Below are 9,816 nucleotides of genomic sequence, written 5' to 3' on the forward strand. Positions count from 1 at the left end.
CCGCGGGGGGGGGGGGGGGTATTTGGAAAATCCACCGAATTAGCCGGCTTATGGCCAAACTAGGGAGGGTGGGAGGGTCCTTAAGGTCCCTTCGGGGTCGCCAAACTGTGAGATTTAAAATTGGATATTAGATCATAAATCTCCCCTACTTAACCCTTCCCTTAATTCATCTCCCAGACTAGTAAATGGAAGAAGCTTCTGGTTTTCTAGATAGAGCCTTTATTGTATATAAGGTGTTGTTGATTAGAAGGATAGGAAAACAGAAATACAGTACAAATCGTCTTAAATCTAGGCTTAGTCTATATTCCTTATAAAAACTCACCAAACCGATTTAGGCCACCTTTGGAGTGAGTCAGACCGTCTGTGCCGCGCCGCCCGGAGTCCCGCCAAGCCGGCAAAAAAGCCTACTCCCGTTCTCTCCACCCCGGAAGTCAAAAAACCCGGCAGGCAGTCTGACATGCGCAGCAGGCGCACTGTACCTGGCAGGCAGTCTGACATGCGCAGCAGGCGGACTGTACCCGGCAGGCAGTCTGACATGCGCAGCAGGCGGACTGTTCATCTCCTCCCCAAAAGGGTGGTCCTTGAAAAAACTGGCGTCTTTCAGTTATCCTAACCGACTGTTAAAAACTTTCATATTTTACCACAGTGACAAAGGAGCCATAATCAGGATCACACATGATTTAGGAGCCACCACCATAAAGGAGCAGAGAGAATGGAATGTTATGTTCTCAAAGGCCAAGGATAATAGACTTACAACCAAGAATAATATACCTAGAAAAACTGAGTACAGTTTCACAAGGGGGGGGGGGGGGAAATGGTGTTTTAATGAAACACAAGATGACTTCTAAGTATTCCTGATGAAAAAACCCAAGTTGAGTAGAAACTTTGAAGTTCAAATAAGAGAAACACAAAAAGGTAAATATATGCAAACAATCAAAAAGAACTAAACAAGGATATACTGTTTTCATTCAAATACAAGTATTTGAACCCTAATTTCATTAGTAGATGTAGGACTCTAGAAAGATGCAGGTTTGGAGAGTGATTTTTCAAAAATGTTTTAGTGATCTTAAAAGAATAAAGGAAATACTGTGGGAACACAATACACTGGTGAGAAGAGTAAAGGAGTGGAAAAGTAGGGGAAATGATCTCACTTAATTAGGATACATAAGGAGAAAAATACAAACAGTGAGGAAGGGGTTGGGGAGTGGGTAGGCAGCAAAACCATCCTTCCAGCGCCTTGGTCTCACAACCCAGGAGTCATTCTGGATTCTTTATTGTCTTCTCCTCCACATCCAAGTTGCTGCCAAGACCTGTCAACTTCCCCTTTGCAAAATCTCTCAAACCTACCACTCTCTCTCCTCTGACACTTCCACTACTGTAGTGCAGGTCCTTGAGAACCTCATGTCTTGATTATTGTTAGCCTGCTGGTGGGTCTGCCTGCCTCAAGTCTCTCCCCATTCCAATTTATTCTCCCTTCAGTCATTAAAGGGATTTTCCTAAAATATAGGTCTGATGATATCAAAATCCGCCCCACCCCCCATCCTCCATAAACTCCAGTGACTTCTGGTTGCCTCCAGGAGCAAATACAAAATGTTCCATTTGGCCTTCAAAGCCCTTCATTACCTCATCCTATCTTTTCAGTCTTCCAACATGTATTCTTCAATCCAGTGACACTGGACTTCTGGCTGTTCTACAAATAAGACACTCCGACTGCCCCGGAAACGACACTAACCTGCAGCCTCCAGAGACGTAAAGTGGAGTGACTGAGGCCGAAAGCGAGATGCCAGTAGCCGTGGGTCCCTACGGACAGTCCCAGCCCACCTGCTTCGACCGAGTGAAGATGGGCTTCGTGATTGGGCTGCGCCGTGGGCATGGAGGCCGGGAAGCTGTTCGGCACCTTTTCATGCCTCAGGATCGGGATGTGGGGCCGGGAGCTGATGGGCGGAATTGGCAAAACCAAGATGCAGAGCGGGGGTACCTTCGGAAAGTTTATGGCCATCGGAATGGGCATCCCCTGCTGACCGTGGCATCTCCACCTCTTCCCAACACCCCCCCCCCCCCCGCGCACCTCCTTGTTTAACATAATAAAAGGCTTTGAGTAAAAAAAACCCAAAAACCCAAATAAGACACTCCATCTTTTGGCTCTGGGCATTTTCTCTGATTGTCCACTATGCTCAGTGGAGAGAGTGCCAGGCCTGGAGACAGGAAGGCTCATCTTCCAGAATTCAAATCTGGCTTCAAACACTGGCTATGGGACCCTGGGCAAGTCAATTAACCCTCTTTGCCTCAGTTTCCTCATCTGTAAAATGAGCTGGAAAGGGAAATGACAAACCACTCCAGTATCTTTACTAAGAAAACCCTAAATGGTATCATGAAGAGTCAGACATGACTGAAAAACAACAAAAGTAACTGGATGGAGGGTGGAATGGAAGTTTTCACAGCAGATTTCTCTGATAAAGGTCTCATTTTTAGGATACAGAGGGAATTTTTTTTCTTTTCTTTTCTTTTTTTTTTTTGTGAGGCAACTGGGGCTAAGTGACTTGCCAAGGGTCATACGGCTAGTAAGCGTTATGTCTGAGGCCAGATTTGAACTCAGGTACTCTTGACTCCAGGGCCAGTGCTTTATCCACCCCGCCACCTAAATGCCTGATACAGAGGGAATCTAATGGCCTTTTCTCAGTCTTCACCCTTCTTGCCCTCTCTGCAGCCTTTGACACAATCATGCTCTTCTCTATAATCTTTTCTCTCTAGGTTTTTCTGATGTTCTTTTTCCTGGTTTTCCTTGTACCTCTTTGACCACTCTTTGTCAGACTCCTTTTCTAGATCTTTATCTAGGTCATGGTCTAACTGTGGGTATCTCCCCAAGGCTCTGTCCTGGGACTTCTTCTCTCTCTAAATTATTTAAATTAGTGATCATATCATTTTCCATTGTTTCAATTACCATCTTTATGCAGATGACTCTTAGATCTACCTATCAAACAATAACTTCTCTCTCAACCTCCAGTCTCGCATCTCCAACTGTCTGTTGAATATCTTGAACTGGATGTCCTGTAGACATCCTAAGCTCAACATTTCAAAACTGAACTCATTATCTCTCCCCACCCCCACCCCCAAACTTCTTTCTTCCCAACTTCTCTATTATTGTCAAAGCTACCATTATCCTTCCAGTCATTCAGGCTCATAACCTAGGTGTTATTCTTGCCTCCTCACTCTCACCCTCCATATCCAATCAAGTCCTTTCATTTCTACCTGCATAACATCTCTCATTTATATATATATATGCTCCCTTCTCTCCTCTAACACTGTTACTACCCTAGTGCAGTCTCTCAAGTTTCATGATCTTCCTAAAGCTTAAATCTAACCATGTCATACCTCCCTCATTCAACAAACTTCAGCAGCTCCCTATCAGCTTCAGGATTCTAAGGACCATAATAACATAGCTCCTTTCTGCCTTCAAAGCCTTCCTACATCTTACTCCCTTCCACATAATTTGAGATCCAGTCCCCTTGTTGTCCTTACAAATGGCATCCCATTTCCCAACTCTGAATATTTTCACTGGCTTACCCCCAGTCCTAGAATTCAGTTCCCTGTCGTCTCAGTCTCCTGGATTTCCTATCTTCCTTAAAATCTTAGCTAAAGTCCTACTTTTGGGAAGAAGTCTTTCCTTGTCCTACTTCATGATAGTGCCACCCCTATTCCTTGTATATATTGTTTCTATTCAGTTTTTGTTTGTTATTTTGCATGTTATCTCCCCCATCGGACTGAGCTTTTTGAGACAGGAACTGGTTTTTGCATTTCTTTGCTATGCTTAACATAGTAGGTGCTTAATAAATGCTTATTGACTAACTGAATGATTTTGAAATTTAAGAATAAGCCATTTGCCAATTGATAAATGATAAAATAATATGAATAGGCAGTTTGTACAAGAAGAAATCCAAACTTTCTACAGCCACATGAAAATGCTTCAAATTACTACTAGTTAAAGAAATTCAAATTAAAATAATTCTGAGGTTATGCCTTGTGCCCATCAAATTGGCAAAGTTAGCAAAAAAGGAAAATTATGAATGTTGGAGGAGCTATGGCAAAACAGGAGCATTAATACACTGTTGGTAGAGATGTGAATTGGTACAGCCAGGCTGGAAACTAATTAGAAACTAAGCCCCTTCGCCCCAAAATGCCTCTACTAGGCCTATACCCCAAAAATAAAAAAGAAGAAAATTTCTATATCTAAAAAGATATTTCCAGCAGCTCTTTCTGTAATATTAAAGAATTGGAAACTAAGAAGATGCTTATCTGTTGGGGAATGGCTGGACTGAACTGAACTGAAATGATGGTAATATTAATGTAATGCTCTACCATTGTGTTGTAAGAAATAATGAAAAGATGACTTCAGAAAAACCTCTGAAGATCTGTATTTACTGATGCAGTGAAAATTGATTAGAACCAGGAGACCAATTTATACTCTAACATCAATATTGTAAAAATTAACAATTTTAGGGGCAGCTAGATGGTGCAGTGGATAGAGCACTAGCCCTGGAGTCAGGAGTACCTGAGTTCAAATCCGGCCTCACTTAACACTTACTAGCTGTGTGACCCTGGGCAAGTCACTTAACCCCAATTGCCTCACTAAAAAAAAAAAAAGAACAATTTAAAAAGATTTCAAAAGAACTCTGATCAACATAGTGATCAACCATGATTCCAGGGGATTGATGATAAAAAATGCTACATATGTCCTGAAAAATTCAGAACACTTTTTAGACATAGCCAATATTGGATTTTGTTTTGCTTGACTAAGCTTTTTTGTTAAATAGATTTTGTTGGTTTTTTTTTCCCATTGAGGTGATGGTTGGAGAGAGGAGAAATGCTTGATAAATGAAAACAACAAAATTTAGTTAAAATATATTTTGGGATGTGCTGGAATCAGTTTGAACCAGCTTGCAAGAATTAATTGTTAAATGTTATCTCAACTACTTGATACCCATAGGGGAACTAGTTGAACTACCAATTACAAAGAAAGGAGTGTAAGACAGCCAAGGAATGAGACCCCACTAAAACCAAATGCAGTGGGACAGCTGACCTACAGAAAGAACTACATTGAAAACATCTGGACCAAAATCCTAATGGAGGGAAAATCAATTAGAAAATGCAGAAGATTGCCAAAGCTGTATGTAGGAGATGCCTGTTCAGCCAGAGACGAGGGACTAAACTTGGAAACAGTCTACCTTCTGCATGCTACTCCATCAATTAAGATCCCAAAAGGACAGAAGCTACCTGTATTGACTACTTGCTTAAGGACAGTATGTTGTCCTGTTTGCTCTTAGTCACCTACAGGCATAGAATTTACACCACTGTCTAGTGTGTCTGAATCCAACTCCTCTCCTACCAGGAATGGAAGAGCATTTAGAACACTCAGAAATGTCAGCAAGTCATAGTAGAGGCATTCAGACTATAGAGACATAAGTAAAGCTGATATATGAATATGATGTGCCAGAGAGAACACTGGCAGATGTCACATACCTACTAGCTGTTAGGACAGAGCAACGTGCTGCATTGTAGGTAAGAAAACACCCAACCACTCTTAAGGCAAATTCACTGTGTATGACCACTCTATGTGTACTATGAAATTGGGGTTTGAGAACTTAACTGACATTCTAGAATGTCTAAGTCAGAGGGACACAAATTCCTTTTCACCCTTGAAAGAAATACAAACTATCACAATTTTTAAGCTAGAATGTAGGGTTGAGTTACACCTGGTAGCTTTGGAAAAAGGACATGCACTTTGGGGGAGAGTGATTGAGATGATGAATCTGGCATGAGCTGAGCAGTTGCATCAATGGCAGCCTGTTCAGCCCCACTTGGGACTTAATAAGCCAATGGCAAAAGTAGTAATTGAGGGGGCAGTGGGTGATCAGAGAGAGAGAGAGAGGGAGGAGAGATGAGCTGAACGGATAGGGGAGAGATCAGGTCCCTGTAGGTGTCTTGAACAAAGATTTTTTTTTTTGGTGAGGCAATTGGGGTTAAGTGACTTGCCCAGGGTCACACAGCTAGTAAGTGTTAAGTGTCTGAGGTCAAATTTGAACTCAGGTCCTCCTGAATCCAGGGTCAGTGCTCTATCCACTGTGCCACCTAGCTGCCCCCGGTTGTTAGTCTTAAGGACTGATACAAGTTCCAAAAGGTCTACTCTTTCTCCAAGTCCCCTTCTCATGACTATCTGATAACAGAGAGTGTTATATACCTTTTATCATCTTCAACTCTTCATTCTCACTTAACCCCCATATTCTATCATTTTCCAAATCTTGCTGATTCTACCTCCTCAACATATCCACAATTGACCCCATCTCTGGCCTTGATCACCTCTCATCTGGACTATTGTAATAACCTCCTAATTGGTCTCCTTTCATCTAGTTTTCCCCCTGTCTAACCCATCCTCCATATGGCTGCTGAGTTGATATTCCTAAAGCATAGGTCTGACCATATCACTCTTCTGCTCAAGTTGGTGTCTCCTCATTTCTTTTAGGTTAAAAGCTCCTCTCATTCGGTGCCCTCCAAAATCTGATTCCAGACTAGCTTTCCCAGCTGATTACATATTACTGACATTCAACCCCCTCACACATTCAATGACTTGCTTTTTGTTCAATATTTAGGAAATGCCACGTCTCACCTCTGTATCTTTGCACGAGTTGCCTTAAATGTCTAGAATGTTCTCATTCCTCACTTCCCTTCCTTCAAGGTTTACCTCAAGCCTACCTTCTTCAAGGGATCCTTCCTTATTCCCTTAGATTTTAGTGTCATCTTGTATTTATTTTGTGTATACCCTGTATTTATTTATCTGTGAATGTAAACTCTTTGAGGTCAGGGATAGTCTCCCTTTTCTATTTATATCCTCAGCATTTAGCTGGCACATAGTGGGTGGTTAGTAAATCTTTTCTGATTGATTGATAGTTTGAACAGTATCCTCCTATGGACCAGTATAAGTTCAGCTACCCATAGTACCTACCCAATGGATGCAGCTCTTTCTTCTGATGGTGTTATGTATTCCGTGTCACTCTCCTTGAAGTTCTTTTTAGCTCCCAGAAGATGGCGCCAAGCAGCTTCTTCTGCTGCTTAGCTTTGTATTGGTTACTTGTCTCAGCTTCTCTAATAGAATTTCTGTTGTACTCCTCACTCATCCTAGTCCATACCCTAATCCTCCCTCCAGGTCATATTTTTTCTGAGGGTGGAGGAATGTTCCCAGAGATGTTTTGTCCATGACAGGATTTCCTTTAACCCCAGTATCCAACTCTGCCACAATGTCCATGAGAACTCCACTTGGCATAATACAGCTCTGCTAAGTATTTACTTCAAGGGTGTAAGCCCAGCCAGGTCTCAGGCCCACCATTCCTTTCTACTAATTGTTTGTTTCCTTCCAATTCCATCTTCTGCCACAGCCTCCAGAAATCTTTCTTTTGGGATCTTGAATTTCCCTTAGGTGAAGGCACACAGAATCTCAGTCAATTTCCCAAGATCCCACAATATAGAGAGCATAAGAGATTAGTGGAGAAAGCTGAGAATACTTCCTTCCTTCCCCAAATCCTGGATCCTATTACATATAATTAGAGTACATTTATGAAAGGCTCACATCTTCCTTCTGAATTAAAAGCTTCACTAGGGCAAGGATCATGTTTCAGGTTTTTTTCCTTCATTTTTTGCTTTTCTTATGGTTATTCCATAATACTGTCCTCTGTAAATACTGTAGTAAATGTTTGTTGAATTAGTTAATTGAATGTTTCTGTCAACTGGAAAATAGGAGAAGAGTAGAACTGGTCACCTATGGAGAGAACAACTTCTAGCTGGGAAAATCAAATCCAAGTTTCTCATCATCATCATTATCATCCCCTCCTCTTCCTCCCCCCTCCCTTTCCTTCTTCTTCCCACACTTGGTTTTGGCTCCCATCCCACATATATTTCTCCCACAAAGAATTGAGGGCCATTTAAATTTTTTTTGTGTGTCATAACATTATAGCTAAAGAATTTATTATATAGTAGATGTTCGACTGGTGATGAATTTGTCCCTAGTGAGGCTGGTCCTTAGACATCAGGTCCAGTTTGTCATTGCAGTCATACTTGAAACCTCTGTAGCTTGATGGAACTTTCTTTTAGCTTATTTGGATATCAAGAACCTAGGGTTCCCTCCATGCCACAATGAGGCATCACAATATGATGTTTATAGAGGTCCTCTCATCATTATTCTTGATAATACTGATAAAAAAGCAATTATATCTGTCCACGTTTGCCACATTCAACATCCATTAGTCATCTCTGAGTTTAATATTGGACATCTGAGGGCTCAACTTGTGTGCAGTGGCTGTGACCACTTTTTTTTGGGGGGGGCAGGGCAATGGGGGTTAAGTGACTTGCCCAGGATCACACAGCTACAAAGTGTCAAGTGTCTGAGGCCGTATTTGAACTTAGGTACTCCTGAATCCAGGGCTGGTGCTTTATCCACTGTGCTACCTAGCTGCCCCCTGTCTCACACAATTTTGTTGGTACAACCTACCAAGAGGCCAGAAGGCCAAACTTATGCTGATTATGAATCAGTGATTGAATGCATGGAAGGAGTTTGTAAAATGTATGAAGAACATCTGAAGAGAATGAATCCCAACAGTCCCTCCATCACATATGACATCAGTCAGTTGTTTGATTTCATTAATAACCTGGCAGATCTTAGCTGCCTTGTGTACCGAGCAGACACTCAGACATATCAACCTTACAACAAAGATTGGATCAAAGAGAAGATATAGATGCTTCTCCATCGGCAGACGCAACAAGTTGGCAAATAATCCAAGTGGCAGCCTTGGGAGGATAGGGAGAGGGTTTGGAAAAAAGGTGTGTACAGCATTCTGTAGTGGAAGCTTTGTATTATTGAAGTTTTGTTTTCATTTTGTTGCAATCTAGCCAAGGTTGAAAGTATTAGGAGATTTTTGTCTTGTTCAATCTGAAGCCCCTGTCCCTCCGTACTATCTTTTTCTTTTTTACTAAGAAGTAGCTGAAAATTTCTCTTTGGTCAGTTAGCACTTGGTTACAATTCTTCCTGCTGTTCATACCTGCTTTATAGTGTTCCCTGTACATACCCTTCTGTGTGAGGGTTTTCCAGAATTTAGTTATCTTCAAAACTCAAAGGCTTAGTAGAGAATACAATAAATGCTCTTTAGTTAAAAAAAAAATGGACATCTGAGTTCAACTTAGATGGTGTTTTTATTTACATTTCTGTAGTCATTATGAACAGATTGCCTCACAAAATAGTGGAAAGCATGAGAAAGAAAAACAAGTGAGCAGGAAACTTGGCATGGAACCCAACTCAGCCAGATTCTCTCAGGAGCATTTATTTATAGATGAAACTTGGAGACAACAAATATAAAATGAAGTAGATTCAATAGAATTTCAATAGTGAGTTCTCATTATGGATAATGGTAGACTACATTTGGTCTCCAACATGTCAGTACCTAATGTAATATGTGAGGGAGTGAAAAATGACACTGAAGGGGGAGGAGCCAAGATGGCAGAGAAAAGGCAGAGACTCATCACCCCTAATCCCTCCAAACAACTTTAAATAATGCTCCAAAACAAATTCTGGAGCAGCAAAACTCACAAAAGGACAGAGTAGGGCAGCTAGGTGGCGCAGTGGATACCTGGAGTCAAGAGGACCTGAGTTCAAATCCAGCCCCAGACACTTAACACTTACTAGCTGTGTGACCCTGGGCAAGTCACTTAACCCCAATTGCCTCACTTAAAAAAAAAAAGGGACAGAGTAAAACAATTTTCTAGACCAAGACAACT

The 9,816-nt window shown here is 41.5% G+C and overlaps 2 pseudogenes; both read left to right on the top strand.

The window, feature by feature from the left end:
* The first annotated feature begins 1,769 nt into the window (after positions 1-1,769).
* On the top strand, positions 1,770-2,021 carry LOC122726472 (annotated as a pseudogene).
* A 4,939-nt stretch (positions 2,022-6,960) lies between these two features.
* Positions 6,961-8,819, top strand: LOC122755249 (annotated as a pseudogene).
* Positions 8,820-9,816: the final 997 nt, after the last annotated feature.

The sequence above is a fragment of the Dromiciops gliroides genome, chromosome 4, assembly GCF_019393635.1.
Source record: "Dromiciops gliroides isolate mDroGli1 chromosome 4, mDroGli1.pri, whole genome shotgun sequence".
Classification (NCBI taxonomy): domain Eukaryota; kingdom Metazoa; phylum Chordata; class Mammalia; order Microbiotheria; family Microbiotheriidae; genus Dromiciops; species Dromiciops gliroides.